Source organism: Oncorhynchus mykiss, chromosome 22, assembly GCF_057628025.1.
Source record: "Oncorhynchus mykiss isolate SJ-2025 chromosome 22, ASM5762802v1, whole genome shotgun sequence".
Classification (NCBI taxonomy): domain Eukaryota; kingdom Metazoa; phylum Chordata; class Actinopteri; order Salmoniformes; family Salmonidae; genus Oncorhynchus; species Oncorhynchus mykiss.
In genome coordinates, this window is record NC_143043.1 from 42,025,726 (window position 1) to 42,047,192 (window position 21,467).

The 21,467-nt window shown below is 45.8% G+C and overlaps 1 protein-coding gene across 11 annotated transcripts in view; it reads right to left on the reverse strand.

Moving 5' to 3' along the window:
- Nucleotides 1-21,467, reverse strand: part of LOC110501806 (semaphorin-5B) — a 289,412-nt gene that overhangs the window by 235,629 nt on the left and 32,316 nt on the right. For all 11 annotated transcript variants that reach the window (XM_090216092.1, XM_036959221.2, XM_090216091.1 and 8 more), the window contains one exon: nucleotides 6,070-6,143. The gene's annotated coding sequence lies outside the window, so the exon portion shown is untranslated. The remainder of the gene's footprint in view (nucleotides 1-6,069; nucleotides 6,144-21,467) is intronic.

Consider the following 21,467-nt stretch of genomic DNA (forward strand, 5'->3'; position numbering starts at 1 on the left):
ACCACCCCTCCTCTCTCCATCTCTCCATCACCACCCCTCCTCTCTCCATCTCTCCATCACCACCCCTCCTCGCTCCATCTCTCCATCACCACCCCTCCTCTCTCCATCTCTCCATCACCACCCCTCCTCTCTCCATCTCTCCATCACCACCCCTCCTCTCTCCATCTCATCACCCCTCCTCTCTCCATCTCTCCATCAACACCCCTCCTCTCTCCCTCACCACCCCTCCTCTCTCCATCCCACCACCCCTCCTCTCTCCATCTCACCCCCACCCCTCCTCTCTCCATCTCACCGCCACCCCTCCTCTCTCCATCTCACCACCCCTCCTCTATCCATCTCACCGCCACCCCTCCTCTCTCCATCTCACCGCCACCCCTCCTCTCTCCATCTCACCACCCCTCCTCTCTCCCTCACCACCCCTCCTCTCTCCATCTCACCACCCCTCCTCTCTCCCTCACCACCCCTCCTCTCTCCCTCACCACCCATCCTCTCTCCCTCACCACCCCTCCTCTCTCCCTCACCACCCCTCCTCTCTCCACCTCTCCATCACCACCCCTCCTCTCTCCATATCTCCATCACCACCCCTCCTCTCTCCATATCTCCATCACCACCCCTCCTCTCTCCCTCACCACCCCTCCTCTCTCCATCTCTCCATCACCACCACTCCTCTCTCCATCTCGCCATCACCACCACTCCTCTTTCCATCTCTCCTTCACCACCCCTCCTCTTTCCCTCACCACCCCTCCTCTCTCCATATCTTCATCACCACCCCTCCTCTCTCCTTCACCACCCCTCCATCTCTCCATCACCACCCCTCCTCTCTCCATCTCTCCATCACCACCCCTCCTCTCTCCATATCTCCCTCACCACCCCCCCTCTCTCCATCTCACCACCCCACCTCTCTTTCACATAAAAGGCTCCCTGCCTCAGTCACTTTACTACATGGGCTGTAAAGAAGATGTGGAGGACGGGGGTGGGGGGGTAAACAGAGAGACATAGATGGAGAGAGATGGAGTGATAGATGGCTTCGAGCTTCCTACGTTAGGTCTCCACTGGTCCAACCATCTCAGAGGTATAGGACAAGGGAACGTGTGATACGCAGTCGGACACTAAACACTGTCCTATCTAATAACAAGACCAATAACAAGATCAATCACAAGACAAATAACAAGACCAATAACAAGACCAATAACAAGATCAATAACAAGACCAATAACAAGACCAATAACAAGATCAATAACAAGACCAATAACAAGATCAATAACAAGATCAATAACAAGATCAATAACGAGATCAATAACGAGACCAATAACAAGACCAATAACAAGACCAATAACAAGACCAATAACAAGACCAATAACAAGATCAATCACAACCTGAAAACTTCTACAAACACACACTGAACGTTATGTGCAGAGAGTTTAAAAGGACATTCTATTGCCATTATTTTGGGGGGATTTTCACATACATTTTATATTCTGCAATTTTTTTGTAGTCTGAAAATATTTTTTGCAACGGGGGCACTGAGTTTTCAATACTGTTTAGGTATATCAGGAGATCATCTGCAAATAAATGTATCTTATATTCATGTTTACTAATACTGATACCAGTTACGTCTGGATCCTGTCGAATTCTTTCTGCAAGCCAGTGCAAACAGGAGGAGGAAGAGGGGACATCCCTTGTGCCCCTTTCTAAAGCAATTTCATTAGATATTGTATTATTTCTGTAGATGTTTTGCTTTAGGACATTTATACAACAGTGTTCTTTAACCTATTGTTTCAGCTGGAAAGTTGAAAGCTTCCAAAGTTTTGAATAGAAAATGCCATTCAAGATGGTCAAAGGCCTTTTCAGCATCGACAGCTATTATTGATAAATCTACCGTATATCTTGTTTTATTGTATTAAACTGCATTTTTTAATTGTATTTGTTTGTAAATGTCTATTTTTAATAAACCCTGTTTGATTGATATGTATCAAGTCTGGTAAGACTTTTGAATAAAATCAAATCTGATTTGATTTGCAGACCTTTGCCATTCTGTTGCTTATATGCTTTGTTATTATTTGATTGCTTCCGGCGCCGACAGAGATGGCCGTTTCGCTTCGCGTTTCTAGGAAACTACGCAGTATTTTGTTTTTTTATGTGTTATTTCTGACATTGTTACCCGAGGAAATATTAGGTTTTATTACATACAGTTGGGAGGAACTATTGGATTTAAGAGCAACGTCAACTCACCAACATTACGACCAGGAATACGACTTTCCTGAAGCGGGTCCTCTGTTTGGACCACCACCCAGGACAATGGATCGGATCCCAGCCGGCGACCCAAAACAACGGCGCCGCAGAAGGGGCAGACGGAGCGGTCTTCTGGTCAGGCTCCGTAGACGGGCACTTCACGCACCGCTCCCGAGCATACTACTGGCCAATGTCCAGTCTCTTGACAACAAGGTAGACGAAATCCGAGCAAGAGTTGCCTTCCAGAGAGACATCAGAGACTGTAACGTTCTTTGTTTCACGGAAACATGGCTCACTCGATATGCGTCCTCAGAGTCGGTACAGCCACCTGGCTTCTTCACGCATCGCGCCGACAGAAACAAACATCTCTCTGGTAAGAAGAAGGCCGGGGGTGTATGCCTTATGATTAATGAGACGTGGTGTGATCATAACAACATACAGGAACTCAAGTCCTTTTGATCACCTGACCTAGAATTCCTTACAAGTAAATGGCGACCGCATTATCTAACAAGAGAATTATCTTCGATCATAATCATAATTCTCTTCGATCATAATAGACTCTGGGTCTCGACCCCGCCCTGTGCAACTGGGTCCTGGACTTCCTGACGGGCCGCCCACAGGTGGTGAGGGTAGGTATCAACATCTCCACCCCGCTGATCCTCAACACTGGGGCGTACACACCTCGGCGTACACATCACAGACAAACTGAAATGGTCCAACCACACAGACAGCGTGGTGAAGAAGGTGCAGCAGCGCCTCTTCAACCTCAGGAGGCTGATAAAATTTGGCTAGTCCCCAAAAGCACTCACAAACTTTTACAGATGCACAATCGAGAGCATCCTGTCGGGCTGTATCACCGCCTGGTACGGCAACTGCTCCGCCCACAACCGTAAGGCTCTCCAGAGGGTAGTGAGGTCTGCACAACGCATCACCGGGGGCAAACTACCTGCCCTCCAGGACACCTATACCACCCAATGTCACAGGAAGGCCAAAAAGATCATCAAGGACAACAACCACCTGAGCCACTGCCTGTTCACCCCGTTATCATCCAGAAGGCGAGGTCAGTACAGGTGCATCAAAGCAGGGATCGAGAGACTGAACAGCTTCTATCTCAAGGCTATCAGACTGTTAAACAGCCATCACTAACATTGAGTGGCTGCTGCCAACATACTGACTCAACTCTAGCTACTTTAATAATGGAAAAATGGATGGAACAAATGTATCACAAGCCACTTTAAACAATGCCACTTTATATAATGTTTACATACCCTACATTACTCATCTCATATGTATATACTGTACTCGATACCATCACTGTACTTAGTACTTTTTGTCTTCTGATAATTGCTTCGGAGTTGTTAAGTCTAAGAATGCTATAGGATCCGTCCAACTGTTGTTTAATTCTCATTTATATACATTTTTCATAGAAGCTGTTAAAATGATCCTTAATATCGTTAATATGTTCTTAATATTATCCTTAATATCGTTAATATGTTCTTAAAATTATCCTTAATATCGTTAATATGTTCTTAATATTATCCTTAATATGTTCTTAATATTATCCTTAATATCGTTAATATGTTCTTAATATTATCCTTAATATCGTTAATATGTTCTTAATATTATCCTTAATATCGTTAATATGTTCTTAATATTATCCTTAATATCGTTAATATGTTCTTAATATTATCCTTAATATCGTTAATATGTTCTTAATATTTTCCTTAATATCGTTGTTGTTTCTAATTACCGCTTTTGTGTCTTTATCTTTAAAAATTACAACTGGTTTAGCATGTATTTGTTTTGTGAGAGCTGTGAGATACTTACCAGGTTTATTTGCCATTGAGTTTAACTTGTAGTTGTCAGCTTTCTTCAGAAGTAAAATATCGTATTCCTGCATAAATTCAGAAATGTTGTTTTCTTCTTTACCTTGTAAAGATTTTTTATGGGCTTTTTCTATGACAGTGATGTATTTTGATTAAAAGTTTATTTCAATATTAGATTTAACTTTAGCTGAGTAGGAGATGATCATTCCCCTAATGTACGCCGTAAAGGCATTTGACTAAATTTGACTTTGTTATTACTACGTCTCTCAATCAATATCGAATTTATAATTTGAGTCACCTGCTAAATAATGGTTCCTGTCTGTATTTGATCTAAAATAGCATGAATTTTATCTAAAAACACCAGGTTTGCGTTTTAGTTCCGATTCTTCTCCTAATTTACCTAAAAGAAACTGTGGATACGATATATACATTGTACACACATTTGAAGAATATACTTCAGTTGAAGAAAGACTGCTCCAGATCGTCTGGTGATACATCCACGCCGTCACGAGATACTAGGAGTGGTGGGTGGAATCAGGCGCAGAGAGCAGGGTTCAGTAGAGTGTCTGTTTATTCTCTGGCGCACAAAACGGTCACGCCAACACACAGGGCGCATACAATTAACCAGCCCAACACACAGGGCGCATACAATTAACCAGCCCAACACACAGGGCGCATACAATTAACCAGCCCAACACACAGGGCGCATACAATTATCCAGCCCAACACACAGGGCGCATACAATTAACCAGCCCAACACACAGGGCGCATACAATTAACCAGCCCAACACACAGGGCGCATACAATTATCCAGCCCAACACACAGGGCGCATACAATTATCTAGCCCAACACACAGGGCACATACAATTAACCAGCCCAACACACAGGGCGCATACAATTAACCAGCCCAACACACAGGGCGCATACAATTAACCAGCCCAACACACAGGGCGCATACAATTAACCAGCCCAACACACAGGGCGCATACAATTAACCAGCCCAACACACAGGGCGCATACAATTGACCAGCCCAAAACACAGGACCAAAATAGTCCGGAGAATACATACACGAAAACCACCATACAACAGAGTAACAAAAACAATCCCGCACAAAACAAGGGCGGGACAAACTACTATATATAAGGACGCTAATTAAACTAAAATACACACAGGTGAAACCAATAAGACAAAACCAACAGACAAACGAAAAAGGGATCGGTAGTGGCTAGTAGGATGGTGATGACGACCGCCGAGCACCTCCCGAACAGGCAGGGGAGCCAACTTCGGCGGAAGTCGTGACACACGCCAAGCTCCTCCGATATCAGTTTGTTCATGTAGCTGGAAAGGTCCCCTTTTTCCTCGTCTTCCGGTAGGGACACTATTCTTATATGACTTTGTCTCAATCTGTTTTCTAGCTGATCCAGCTAATCTTCTAAAGTTTACACCTTTGTTTCCAGAAGGCCAATTTTATTGTCTTGATCGTCCACGTGCCCACCATGTATATACATATCTGACAGGCTCTACTTTCCGTTTGAGCAAATACACTTTTTTAACTACAGATTGTAACACTTTGTTTGTTTTGGTGAGTATTAAGAGCATTGAAAACATGTTTTCCTGGATATCCTTCAGCTGTTCGCTGCTCTCATTTGCATCTCCAAGTTGTTCTTTGTCTTTTCCTCCAAGAGAAGCCATGGCTTGTTGTGGTCGAGTCTCAGTGTATCTTTACACACAGATCGTTGTTGTGTATAATGCACTGCTCACTCTCTCCCAGTTACTTGGGGATATATTGATCTATCGATTTTAAGGGCCTGATTTAAACTATGTTGTCTGGCTTCTACATATAATCACAGTTTTGACGGTACAAAACTGAGCTACTATCTCCCAATGCGTCCCATCGATACATGCATGCACTATCCCAAAGACATGTTCCCATTTTAACCTCAGAAATGGATGATAAAGTTTTAAACTTGATGAAACTGTAGCAGAAGAGAACGAAGCACAATACTCACCAGCTAGTCATCACTGGCACATGGTCCTGTGGCTACAGGGATGGGCTGAGAGGGCTGTTCTATCCTTTAGAAACCTATTTCATGGAGAGAGAGAGAGAGAGAGAGAGGGGGAGGGGGTGAGTCTTTCAATTCACACCAGTTGTTCGTCTCCTTCCCATAAGTAGTGTGGAGTGCCACAAAGAACCACACACACTCTCGTACACACACCGCCAACTTTTACAATGGAGGTGAGAGGGCGGACCTGGAATGGCATTTCAACTGGAGTTTCTTAGGTTTCATGGGGTGGGTGAAGGGAGAAAGGGACAGAGAAAATATGGCTCCCCAACCCCAACTAAATCCCAAACAAGTTCATTGCAGTTAAACATTTTCAAGTAAACCAAATAGTGTAGGCTGACATTTAAAGGCTAATTTACTGTAGTTTAATTTATAGACTTCATGAATATAAATCTGCCAAAGATACAGTATATACCTTCCAGCTGAATTAATCAAACTTGCAGGCTAATATACTGTACAGTTACCATTTGGCCTTTTGGCTTCTGATCTTAAGTTAACACCACAGAGCAAATTGGAACAAAATAGCCTTCTAAAGTTTCTACGGAAACCTCTGTGTGAGGCTCAGAAATCTTGTCCCTCCCGCGTTGTCAATTAACAGCATATAAGGCGAGAGAAAACCTGTACAACCCTGGCAGTTGGCTAAATCTCTGCTTCAGAGAAAAACTGTAGATTGATGCCTCCTTCTCTGCTAGTTCTGAGGAATTAGTTGGAATGCCGTTATTAGGGAGCAAATACAAAAACAGGTGGACCAATTCAAATAGGGATGTCTGGAGGACTTGCTATGGAGATAGACCCTGAATTTGGTTGTAGGCAGCACCACCACAGACAGACAGTGGTGGGAATGTTATGGCTGCACAAAGCAAGCAGCCACATTCTCCTGTGTCAACATGGGCTACTGCTCTCCTTCTTCCACCAAATCAAGAGGGCAGAAAATCTTCATCAATACAAAGGCTAACTGGGGTTTTAACATCAGTTGTGTCGAACCTGTTCTACTCAGCCACTGTCACACGCACACACAGACACACATAGAGACAGACTGAGACAAACACTTATTCAAACACAACATGTCTGTAAACAAATACATATTTTACTAGAATGACTAGAATGCCCAAACACTAACTTGTAGGAAAACTGAAGAGACAAGTCTGCTGATTTACCTCATTCTTTACTTTTTAAATGTTATTGTATTATTTTATATGATTTCATTGGATATTTTATAAACAATACAAAACATACACATACAAACGACAACATCATACAAACATCACATCTGTCCAGACCCACTAGCCCCCACCCCTATCTCCAGCGCCCACATCACTTTCTGCCACATGGTCTCAAACTGCACCATTCTGTTTCTCTCTGTCACCCACGCTCTCTGCATTTCATGATCATAAAGTATTAGACCATTACATTGCGTGAACGCCGGGGGCATTTTTACATTTCTTTTTAGCTAATTGCTGAGAAGAGTATCATCCTGTTCCCATCTCTGGTTCACAGTGGGACAGGAGGGGACATGTTCTCCACCACCAAACACACACACACAGAGACATGACTACCTTCACTGAATTAAGATTATACACACATGTAGATGTCGAGGGATACATTTTTTGCATTGGAATTGTTTGAATTCTGCTTACATCACGCTGTACCACAATAAATATAAAGTGGAAATGCAGAGACTCCAAGACCATTGAGTGCTTTCAAAGTGACAGGTTGGTGCGAGTCCACCGCTGGTGTGACTGTCCCCTGTAGGGCCTGGTGTGACTGTCCCCTGTAGGGCCTGGTGGGACTGTCCCCTGTAGGGCCTGGTGGGACTGTCCCCTTTCGGGACCCTGGTGTGACTGTCCTCTGTAGGGAACCTGTTGTGACTGTCCCCTGTAGGGCCTGGTGTGACTGTCCCCTGTAGGGCCTGGTGTGACTGTCCCCTGTAGGGCCTGGTGGGACTGTCCCCTGTAGGGCCTGGTGGGACTGTCCCCTTTCGGGACCCTGGTGTGACTGTCCTCTGTAGGGCCTGGTGTGACTGTCCCCTGTAGGGCCTGGTGTGACTGTCCCCTGTAGGGCCTGGTGTGACTGTCCCCTGTAGGGCCTGGTGTGATTGTTCTCTGTAGGGAACCTGGTGTGACTGTCCCCTGTAGGGCCTGGTGTGACTGTCCCCTGTAGGGCCTGGTGTGACTGTCCCCTGTAGGGCCCCTGGTGTGACTGTCCCCTGTAGGGAGGGTGCCACTGGTACCACAGATAACAATGCTAACACACTGTAACATGGTGCAGCAGGGATGCACTTGACTCAATGGGGGTAATATGGCATTAAGGTGATGTGAATGAAATGCTTCTTTGGTGGTTGGAAGTTAACACAGCTGGACGATGAATAACCATATATGTTGTAGTTTGGGTTTTCCTTTATTAACCTGATCATGGAAGTTAACACAGCTGGACGATGAATAACCATATATGTTGTAGTTTGGGTTTTCCTTTATTAACCTGATCATGGAAGTTAACACAGCTGGACGATGAATAACCATATATGTTGTAGTTTGGGTTTTCCTTTATTAACCTGATCATGGAAGTTAACACAGCTGGACGATGAATAACCATATATGTTGTAGTTTGGGTTTTCCTTTATTAACCTGATCATGGAAGTTAACACAGCTGGACGATGAATAACCATATATGTTGTAGTTTGGGTTTTCCTTTATTAACCTGATCATGGAAGTTAACACAGCTGGACGATGAATAACCATATATGTTGTAGTTTGGGTTTTCCTTTATTAACCTGATCATGGAAGTTAACACAGCTGGACGATGAATAACCATATATGTTGTAGTTTGGGTTTTCCTTTATTAACCTGATCATGGAAGTTAACACAGCTGGACGATGAATAACCATATATGTTGTAGTTTGGGTTTTCCTTTATTAACCTGATCATGGAAGTTAACACAGCTGGACGATGAATAACCATATATGTTGTAGTTTGGGTTTTCCTTTATTAACCTGATCATGGAAGTTAACACAGCTGGACGATGAATAACCATATATGTTGTAGTTTGGGTTTTCCTTTATTAACCTGATCATGGAAGTTAACACAGCTGGACGATGAATAACCATATACGTTGTGGTTTGGGTTTTCCTTTATTAACCTGATCATGGAAGTTAACACAGCTGGACGATGAATAACCATATATGTTGTAGTTTGGGTTTTCCTTTATTAACCTGATCATGGAAGTTAACACAGCTGGACGATGAATAACCATATATGTTGTAGTTTGGGTTTTCCTTTATTAACCTGATCATGGAAGTTAACACAGCTGGACGATGAATAACCATATATGTTGTAGTTTGGGTTTTCCTTTATTCACCTGATCTTTGAAGTTAACACAGCTGGACGATGAATAACCATATATGTTGTAGTTTGGGTTTTCCTTTATTAACCTGATCATGGAAGTTAACACAGCTGGACGATGAATAACCATATACGTTGTAGTTTGGGTTTTCCTTAATTAACCTGATCATGGAAGTTAACACAGCTGGACGATGAATAACCATATATGTTGTAGTTTGGGTTTTCCTTTATTAACCTGATCATGGAAGTTAACACAGCTGGACGATGAATAACCATATATGTTGTAGTTTGGGTTTTCCTTTATTAACCTGATCATGGAAGTTAACACAGCTGGACGATGAATAACCATATATGTTGTAGTTTGGGTTTTCCTTTATTAACCTGATCATGGAAGTTAACACAGCTGGACGATGAATAACCATATATGTTGTAGTTTGGGTTTTCCTTTATTAACCTGATCATGGAAGTTAACACAGCTGGACGATGAATAACCATATATGTTGTAGTTTGGGTTTTCCTTTACTAACCTGATCATGGAAGTTAACACAGCTGGACGATGAATAACCATATATGTTGTAGTTTGGGTTTTCCTTTATTAACCTGATCATGGAAGTTAACACAGCTGGACGATGAATAACCATATACGTTGTAGTTTGGGTTTTCCTTTATTAACCTGATCATGGAAGTTAACACAGCTGGAGATGAATAACCATATATGTTGTAGTTTGGGTTTTCCTTTATTAACCTGATCATGGAAGTTAACACAGCTGGACGATGAATAACCATATATGTTGTAGTTTGGGTTTTCCTTTATTAACCTGATCATGGAAGTTAACACAGCTGGACGATGAATAACCATATACGTTGTAGTTTGGGTTTTCCTTTATTAACCTGATCATGGAAGTTAACACAGCTGGACGATGAATAACCATATATGTTGTAGTTTGGGTTTTCCTTTATTAACCTGATCATGGAAGTTAACACAGCTGGACGATGAATAACCATATACGTTGTAGTTTGGGTTTTCCTTTATTAACCTGATCATGGAAGTTAACACAGCTGGACGATGAATAACCATATATGTTGTAGTTTGGGTTTTCCTTTATTAACCTGATCATGGAAGTTAACACAGCTGGACGATGAATAACCATATATGTTGTAGTTTGGGTTTTCCTTTATTAACCTGATCATGGAAGTTAACACAGCTGGACGATGAATAACCATATATGTTGTAGTTTGGGTTTTCCTTTATTAACCTGATCATGGAAGTTAACACAGCTGGACGATGAATAACCATATACGTTGTAGTTTGGGTTTTCCTTTATTAACCTGATCATGGAAGTTAACACAGCTGGACGATGAATAACCATATATGTTGTAGTTTCCTTTATTAACCTGATCATGGAAGTTCTTTAAAACTGTCTGAGACTCGTAGACAATTGTAACTTGTGGTATTCATGGATAAGAAATCATAATTACTAGTTAATGGATATGAAAGTGTGAGGAAACTACCAGTGGGCCTATATGTCAGACCAATTAGTTTGACCTGTTCACTTCTCAGTCAGTCCGACTGACTCAGAGCATTATCAATATACATGCATTCCATTTAGCTTCCTCAGCGCTCCTCAGAGCATTATCAATCTACATGCATTTAATTTAGCTTCCTCGGCGCGGCCTCCCGGGTGGCGCAGTGGTTAAGGGCGCTGTACTGCAGCGCCAGCTGTGCCATCAGAGTCCCTGGGTTCGCGCCCAGGCTCTGTCGTAACCGGCCGCGACCGGGAGGTCCGTGGGGCGACACACAATTGGCCTAGCGTCGCCCGGGTTAGGGAGGGATTGGTCGGTAGGGATCTCCTTGTCTCATCGCGCACCAGCGACTCCTGTGGCGGGCCGGGCGCAGTGCGCGCTAGCCAAGGTTGCCAGGTGTACGGTGTAGCCTCCGACACATTGGTGCGGCTGGCTTCCGAGTTGGATGCGCACTGTGTTAAGAAGCAGTACGGCTGGTTGGGTTGTGTATCGGAGGACGCATGACATTCAACCTTCGTCTCTCCCGAGCCCGTACGGGAGTTGTAGCAATGAGACAAGATAGTTGCTACTACAACAATTGGATACCACGAAATTGGGGAGAAAAAGGGGTAAAATAAAATAAAAAATTTTAAAAAATTGCTTCCTCGGTGCTCCTCAGGGCATTATCAATCTACATGCATTCCATTTAGCTTCCTCAGAGCTCCTCAGGGCATTATCAATCTACATGCATTCCATGTAGCTTCCTCAGAGCTCCTCAGGGCATTATCAATCTACATGCATTTCATTTAGCTTCCTCGGTGCTCCTCAGGGCATTATCAATCTACATGCCTTTCATTTAGCTTCCTCAGAGCTCCTCAGGGCATTATCAACCTACATGCATTTCATTTAGCTTCCTCAGAGCTCCTCAGGGCATTATCAATCTACATGCCTTTAATTTAGCTTCCTCAGCGCTCCTCAGGGCACCATCCAACAGCACCGGTACACACACAGCCTCCCAAACTGCTAGAGGAGTGAAGGAGTGGCAGTTAGTGAAGGACTTCATTAAGATTAGAGGAGTACAGAGACAGAGCAGAGCTGCAGTTAGACTGCCTGGGCTGTGCCAACTAGGCACAGGGTTTAAGAGTTCTTCCAGAGTCACCCCTGAAGACCTGCCTGGCGGTCAGTTAGAGTGTTCTGGGGAGAAGCGCGGGGAGAGAGAGAGAGGGTGGGTGGAAATGAGGAAAGGAGGGAGAAAGAGAGAAAAAGAGAGGGAGATATATACAGAGAGAGAGTATGAGAGAGAGAGAGTGAGAGAGAGTGAGAGAGAGTATGAGAGAGAGAGAGAGAGAGAGAGAGAGAGAGAGAGAGAAAAAAAATTGAATTGAGAGAGAGTGAGAGAGAGAGAAAATTGAATTGAGAGAGAGCGAGAGAGAGAAAATTGAATTGAGAGAGAGAGAGAAAATTGAATTGAGAGAGAGAGAGAAAGAGAGAAAAAAATGTAATTGGGAGAGAGAGAGAGAGAGAGAGAGAGAGAGAGAGAGAAAATTGAATTGAGAGAGAGCGAGAGAGAGAAAATTGAATTGAGAGAGAGCGAGAGAGAAAATTTAATTGAGAGAGAGAGAGAAAATTTAATTGAGAGAGAGAGAGAAAATTGAATTGAGAGAGAGAGAGAGAGGGAGAGAGAGAGAGAGAGAGAGGGAGAGGGAGAGGGAGAGGGAGAGAGAGAGAGAGAAAATTGAATAGAGAGAGAGAGAGAGAGAGAAAAAAAATTGCATTGAGAGAGAGAGAACATTGACTTGAGAGAGAGAGAGAGATAGATTACATTGAATTGAGACACAGAGAGGGAGATTACATTAAATTGAGAGAGAGAGAGAGAGAGAGAGAGAGAGAGAGAGAGAGAGAGAGAGAGAGAGAGAGAGAGGGAGAGGGAGAGAAAGGGATTTTAAATTGAATTGAGAGAGAGACAGAGAGGGAGATTACATTGAATTAGGAGAGAGAGAGAGAGAGAGAGAGAGAGAGAGAAATTTCCTGACAAAATGTTTAAAAATATTTTTTAAATTTGTGTTAATTCCCCAAATTTGAAACCCTTATTCAAGGTTTTAAAGACCTCTCTGATGAGAGTAGGCTATCCGTCCTGTTATCCGGGGGAGGACACAGAGAGCTGTGGGTTGACAGCGTACTACATTGCTGCCTGCCATAAGATGAGGGACAGTGTCTGACAGACCAATCAACCTGCACATGTCCTCTACTGTATGCTTATTGTTATTGTTCAATGTATGGTTATTTTGACCCTTGGTTATTGTTGTTACTGTTGTCCCGTTGACAATTTTGATTCTTATTATTTCATGTTGTGTGTTGTCCTTGTTAATGCAGACAGAGAAAAGCTCCAACTTCTTAATCATAGCCTCAATTTTGTCACGCACATTGAATATAGTTGTGGAGAGTCCCTGTAATCCTAGATTCAGATCATTCAGGAGAGAAAAAACATCCCCCAGATAGGCCAGTCGTGTGAGAAACTCGTCATAATACAAGCGGTCAGACAAGTTAAAATGATGGTCAGTAAAGAAAACTTTAAGCTCGTCTGTCACAACATCCACCAAAGGTGGCTCCTCTCCCTGTTCGGGCGGCGCTCGGCGGTCGTTGTCACCGGTCTACTAGCTGCCACCAAAGGTGGCTCCTCTCCCTGTTCGGGCGGCGCTCGGCGGTCGTTGTCACCGGTTTACTAGCTGCCACCAAAGGTGGCTCCTCTCCCTGTTCGGGCGGCGCTCGGCGGTCGTCGTCACCGGTCTACTAGCTGCCACCAAAGGTGGCTCCTCTCCCTGTTCGGGCGGCGCTCGGCGGTCGTCGTCACCGGTCTACTAGCTGCCACCTAAGGTGGCTCCTCTCCCTGTCCGGGCGTCGCTCGGCGGTCGTCGTCACCGGTCTACTAGCTGCCACTAAAGGTGGCTCCTCTCCCTGTCCGGGCGTCGCTCGGCGGTCGTTGTCACCAGTCTACTAGCTGCCACCAAAGGTGGCTCCTCTCCCTGTCCGGGCGTCGCTCGGCGGTCGTTGTCACCGGTCTACTAGCTGCCACCGAAGGTGGCTCCTCTCCCTGTCCGGGCGTCGCTCGGCGGTCGTCGTCACCGGTCTACTAGCTGCCACCAAAGGTGGCTCCTCTCCCTGTCCGGGCAGCGCTCGGCGGTCGTCGTCACCGGTCTACTAGCTGCCACCGAAGGTGGCTCCTCTCCCTGTCCGGGCGGCGCTCGGCGGTCGTTGTCACCGGTCTACTAGCTGCCACCAAAGGTGACTCCTCTCCCTGTCCGGGCGGCGCTCGGCGGTCATTGTCACCGGTCTACTAGCTGCCACCAAAGGTGGCTCCTCTCCCTGTCCGGGCGGAGCTCGGCGGTCGTTGTCACCGGTCTACTAGCTGCCACCAAAGGTGGCTCCTCTCCCTGTCCGGGCGGCGCTTGGCGGTCGTTGTCACCGGTCTACTAGCTGCCACCGATACTTTTTTATTTTCTGTTGGTTTTGTGTTGATTGTTTTCACCTGTTGCTTATTCTGATTCATCAATGTTCTATTTAAACTTCCAGTGCCCGCCTGCTTTTGTGCGGGTTTATTCCTACTGTCAGTGGCGAAGTTGGTTTTCTCTGGTCTGGTCTGGTCCAGGAGGTTAGGTCTGGTCTGGTCTGGTCCAGGAGGCTAGGTCTGGTCTGGTCCAAGAGGCTGGGTCTGGTCTGGTCCAGGAGGCTAGGTCTGATCTGGTCCAGGAGGCTGGGTCTGGTCCAGGAGGATAGGTCTGGTCTGGTCTGGTTCAGGAGGCTAGGTATGGTCTGGTCTGGTCCAGGAGGCTAGGTCTGTTTTGGTCCAGGAGGTTAGGTCTGGTCCAGGAGGCTAGGTCTGGTCTGGTCTGGTCCAGGAGGCTGGGTCTGGTCTGGTCCAGGTGGCTAGGTCTGGTCTGGTCTGGTCCAGGAGTCTAGGTCTGGTCTGGTCCAGTTGGCTAGGTCTGGTTTGGTCTGGTCCAGGAGGTTAGGTCTGGTCTGGTCTGGTCCAGGAGGCTAGGTCTGGTCTGGTCTGGTCCAGGAGGCTAGGTCTGGTCTGGTCCAAGAGATTAGTCTGGTCTGGTCTGGTCCAGGAGGCTAGGTCTGGTCTAGTCCAGGAGGCTGCGTCTGATCTGGTCCAGGATGCTAGGTCTGGTCCAGAAGGCTAGGTCTGGTCCAGGAGGCTAGGTCTGGTCTGGTGCAGAAGGCTAGGTCTGGTCTGGTCCAGGAGGTTAGGTCTGGTCTGGTCTGGTCCAGGAGGCTAGGTCTGGTCTGGTCCAAGAGGCTGGGTCTGGTCTGGTCCAGGAGGCTAGGTCTGATCTGGTCCAGGAGGCTGGGTCTGGTCCAGGAGGCTAGGTCTGGTCTGGTCTGGTACAGGGGGCTATGTCTGGTCTGGTCCAGGAGGCTACAGTAGGTCTGGTCTGGTCTGGTCTGGTCTGGGAACTTAGGATGAAGTGATGAGCTGAGTTGAGATGACCACAGCAGCGGAGGGTCAGGGGCCACACTCAATAAATCAATGAAAACATGGAGAGCCAGTGCTTTAAAAGGTCAGCCTGACAGAGCTAGACAGTGTCTGCGTCCCAAATGACACCCTATTCCCTATATAATGCATTTGAATTGGGACAAAGCCAGCGTCTTAGCTAGCCTCGTACGAACCAGCTTCCACATCCTGAAACCATAGTATCGCCTTGACGAGGGAACTTATACATTACCGGGTTCTGCTATTCTCCCTCCCAGTGGTCTGTCCCTGTAAAACGAAGTCCTATATCTCAGATAGTCGCCTGTGTTGGCAGAGGAACATTGTTTCCAGAAGAGTGTCTCAGGCCTTTCATCAAAGCTCTTGACAGCAGGTTAACAACCCTACTGAAACCAACGATCACACCTTGACAGGACTACGGAGCAAAGCTCGCTCTCTCTATATCCCTGTCTCTCTTTTCTCAATCTTTATTTTCTCTCTTTCTCTCTCTCTCTCTCTCTCTCTATATCCCTGTCTCTCTTTTCTCAATCTTTATTTTCTCTCTCTCTCTCTCTCTCTCTCTCTCTCTCTTGAGCTCACAGTCGGTAAAATACAGCAGCTCATTATAAACTGCACAGGCACTTGTGTAACCGCACACTAGTGAAGGAGTGAGTGAGAGAGCGTGGACAACAAGTCCGAGCTTGTGGATACAGAGGGAGGCGTGTTCAGACTGGCTAACTAAATCCTCCCCTTTGCAGTGTGTTTCTGTCTCTTCACCTCCACTCAACTGTGTGTTTCTGTCTCTTCACCTCCACTCAACTGTGTCTTTCTGTCTCTCCACCTCCACTCAACTGTGTGTTTCTGGGCTGCTGAAGACTGGAGACTGCAAGGGCACACACACACACAGCTCGAACACCAGCCTGCCAATCCCGAATTAACTCCAGATAAAACATTTAAATTAATTCCAATGTCTCCTATCTGCATCATCACAGCCACTTAAATTAGGTTTAAAACAGGTTTAAAACGAAATACAAAACAAAACAAAGAAGTTTCCTGTGAAAGGCCAATCTCTGCTTGAGGTAATGAAGGGAAGCGTACATCAGACAGCATCTCTCTCTGCATCCCAGAGGCTGAGTGATGTTTTACACGTCTCCACTGTGATCTCACAGTGCTATCACACTGTTCCCAGCATGATGGTGTGCTGTGAGGGGGGATTTACCCAAGCACCATTTGTGTGTGTGAACCCACCTCCTCCATCACTTACCCACCCAACCCACACACACCCACACCCACAAACACACACCCACCCACCCACCCACACACACACACACACACACACACACACACACACACACACACACACACACACACACACACACACACACACACACACACACACACACACACACACACACACACACACACACACAGACAGTCCTAAGGCTGCTGATTTCAGGACTGTGCTAGCGGAGTAAACATTACAACACTAGCACTGTGGATGGAGAGGAGAGGGGGTCTGGTAAGCATCTAGCCTGCAGTATTGTAGCCTGGCTGGTTTGATTACAGTTTGTTGTGGGCTCAGAGGGGAGGTGGACTGTAGCCATCACTGTGTGATTATTATATGCTGACTGCAGTGACTGGTTACTCAGGTAACACTATTATCAAGCAGGCTGATCCATGATGTTGTTTCAGCAAAAGCCCAATGAAAAGTTTACGCAGTAACTTAGAGTCAAGGTATCCTTGACACAGATCCTTGGCACAGATCAAATCACCTGTGTTATGTACTGTAGTTATTACATCTCCATTATGATTTGTTCCATCCGTCTCACTCACTTTCTCCCCTTTGATAAAGAAACAGAAACTGAAAACCACTGCTTTTAATCAGGGCAAGGTGACCGGAAACATGACCGAATACAAACAGTGTAGCTATTCCCTCCGCAAGGCAATCAAACAAGCTAAGCGTCAGTATAGAGACAAATCAAATCAAATCAACCATAGTGCCCTCCAAGCTCGTCATCTCAATTCAACGGCTCAGACACAAGAGGTATGTAGCAGGGTCTACAGTCAATCACGGATTACAAAAAGAAAACTGGCCCCGTCACGGACCAGGATGTCTTGCTCCGAGGCAGACTAAATAACTTTTTTGCCCGCTTTGAGGACAATACAGTGCCACTGACACGGCCCGCAACTAAAACATGCAGACTCTCCTTCACTGCAGCCGACGTGAAGAAAACATTTAAACGTGTCAACCCTCGCAAGGCTGCAGGCCCAGACAGCATCCCCAGCCGCGCCCTCAGAGCATGCGCAGACCAGCTGGCTGGTGTGTTTACGGACATATTCAATCAATCCCTATCCCAGTCTGTTGTTCCCGCATGCTTCAAGAGGGCCACCATTGTTCCTGTTCCCAAGAAAGCTAAGGTAACTGAGCTAAACGACTACCGCCCCGTAGCACTCACTTCCGTCATCATGAAGTGCTTTGAGAGACTAGTCAAGGACCATATCACCTCCACCCTACCTGACACCCTAGACCCACTCCAATTTGCTTACCGCCCAAATAGGTCCACAGACGATGCAATCTCAACCACACTGCACACTGCCCTAACCCATCTGGACAAGAGGAATACCTATGTGAGAATGCTGTTCATCGACTACAGCTCGGCATTTAACACCATAGTGCCCTCCAAGCTCGTCATCAAGCTCGAGACCCTGGGTCTCGACCCCGCCCTGTGCAACTGGGTACTGGACTTCCTGACGGGCCGCCCCCAGGTGGTGAGGGGCCCCACAAGGGTGCGTTCTGAGCCCTCTCCTGTACTCCCTGTTCACCCACGACTGCGTGGCCACGCACGCCTCCAACTCAATCATCAAGTTTGCGGACGACACAACAGTGGTAGGCTTGATTACCAACAATGACGAGACGGCCTACAGGGAGGAGGTGAGGGCCCTCGGAGTGTGGTGTCAGGAAAATAACCTCACACTCAACGTCAACAAAACTAAGGAGATGATTGTGGACTTCAGGAAACAGCAGAGGGAACACCCCCCTATCCACATCGATGGAACAGTAGTGGAGAGGGTAGTAAGTTTTAAGTTCCTCAGCGTACACATCACAGACAAACTGAATTGGTCCACCCACACAGACAGCATCGTGAAGAAGGCGCAGCAGCGCCTCTTCAACCTCAGGAGGCTGAAGAAATTCGGCTTGTCACCAAAAGCACTCACAAACTTCTACAGATGCACAATCGAGAGCATCCTGTCGGGCTGCATCAACGCCTGGTACGGCAACTGCTCCGCCCACAACCGTAAGGCTCTCCAGAGGGTAGTGAGGTCTGCACAACGCATCACCGGGGGCAAACTACCTGCCCTCCAGGACACCTACACCACCCGATGTCACAGGAAGGCCATAAAGATCATCAAGGACAACAACCACCCGAGCCACTGCCTGTTCACCCCGCTATCATCCAGAAGGCGAGGTCAGTACAGGTGCATCAAAGCTGGGACCGAGAGACTGAAAAACAGCTTCTATCTCAAGGCCATCAGACTGTTAAACAGCCACCACTAACATTGAGTGGCTGCTGCCAACACACTGACTCAACTCCAGCCACTTTAATAATGGGAATTGATGGGAAATTATGTAAAATAATTCACTAGCCACTTTAAACAATGCTACCTAATATAATGTTTACATACCCTACATTATTAATCTCATATGTATATGTATATACTGTACTCTATATCATCTACTGCATCTTTATGTAATACATGTATCACTAGCCACTTTAACTATGCCACTTTGTTTACATACTCATCTCATATGTATACACTGCACTCAATACCATCTACTGTATCTTGCCTATGCCGCTCTGTACCATCACTCATTCATATATCTTTATGTACATATTCTTTATCCCCTTACACTTGTGTCTATAAGGTAGTAGTTTTGGAATTGTTAGCTAGATTACTTGTTGGTTATTACTGCATTGTCGGAACTAGAAGCAGAAGCATTTCGCTACACTCGCATTAACATCTGCTAACCATGTGTATGTGACAAATAAAATTTGATTTGATTTGAAATCTCCTAACAACAAGGGCTCCAAATACCAAATGTTAACATTTCTCTATCCATTCCTCCAGGTTTCCCACAGACCTGGATCAGGCCCACAACTCTGGATGACACAGAAACATGTCTGATATGCTGTGGCCCAGGCATATCATCAGAATGTTCCATGTTTTCCAATCGTCCCCCATGGAGCTCCTCCAGGCTTCAGGATCTGGGGCAAGCAGTCAGCAGTCAAGGCCCAGAACAAAAAGCCTGCCTGGGGGATGAGGAGGCAGGGTGTGGTGCGGAGAGGGAACACTGGAATAGCTGGGCCAGCAGAGACCACCTGGAGGGGGGTACCAGGCACCGCTCCGCTCAGCCCTGTTCTGTTCTACCTGCCTTCCTTCCACCGCTGGCCTGGAACTAGCCGCAGTTGGAATGGAGAGGGAGCATCAGTAATTACGACCCACAACTGAGGTTGTAATAAGACCCAGCACCTGGGAAAGAGAGTGGGTGGAGAGGAGAGGAGGACGCAGTGTGGCTAACAGTACCTTACTACAGGGGGAATCAGTATACATCTCATAGAGAAAGCCTAGTGTGCGGTCAGAGAACTTGTAATGAATATGCAGAGCAGACCTAAGACAAAGCTTCCATGGCTTGCTGTGCTAAGAGGCTCACTTGTCACTCCATGAGCGACAATTTACTTTAAGTGAGATCTGCTACACAGGCCAGAGACAAAATGAAGAGTTTATTTCCAAAATTGTATATTTAAGCAATAAGGCACGAGGGGGTGTGGTATATGGCACAACGCATCACAGACACAGCCCTTAGCCGTTGTCACGCCCTGACCTTAGAGAGCCTTTTTATGTCTCTATTTGGTTTGGTCAGGGTGTGATTTGGGGTGGACATTCTATGTTTTGTTTTCTATGATTTTGTGTTTCTATGTTTTGGCCGGGTATGTTTCTCAATCAGGGACAGCTGTCTATCGTTGTCTCCATACTTAGGTAGCCCTTTTTCCCTACTTTCGTTGTGGGTAGTTCACTTTGTTTGTGTCACTAAGCTTCACGGTTGTTTTTTTGGCGAAAATTTGAAATAAAAATAAAAATGTACGCACACCACGCTGCACCTTGGTCTTCTTCCAGCAACGGCCGTGACAGCCGTGGTATATTGGCCATATATCACAAACCCCAGAGGTGCCTTGTTTGCTATTACAAACTGGTTACGAACGTAATTAGAACAGCAAAAATAAATGTTTGTCATACCTGTGGTATATGGTCTGGTATACCACGGTTGTCAGCCAATCAGCATTCAGGGCTCAAACTACCCAACTACCAATTTTTCACATGTTTTTTCATCAGAAATTATTGCTGGATAAGAGCATCTGCTAAGTCAGGATTTCGAAATATATGCCTTTTAGATCATAATGAATGTCATTATAATGATGGGGGGGGACCTGATCCTAAATCAGCACTCCTAACATCTATTCTAGAAACATCTGCTCCAGGTCAGATGTTTCAGCACGTCACTTCCTGTTGAACGCGGAATGAGGAAGAGCTCGGTTTAATTTTTTTGAAAAGTTTGTTGTTTGAAAGTGCATTGGAAAGTTATTGGTAGCTATCTAGCTTCTTAGTTTGAATCCCACGACTCAGTTGGCATCAGTTACTGGGACTGCTTGTCTATTTCCAGTGATCCTGCCGACCAAGGACTGGTCTGAGGAGCTATTTGGTTCGCAGCTAGCCTAGCTGCTAGCTAGCTGCATATCAAGCAAGCAAAGTTTTCTTGAACGCAGCCCACGATGCGGTTAGCCATTGTGGCTGGGACAGTGGATTGTCCCAGGTTTGTGGCTGTCTAGATCCCTGCTGTTTGTTGTTTTACATTTTCCCCGTGACCTGCCTTGTCTGGAACAGCGTAACTTACAGTGCCTTGCGAAAGTATTCGGCCCCTTTGAAACTTTTTGCCACATTTCAGGCTTCAAACATAAAGATATAAAACTGTA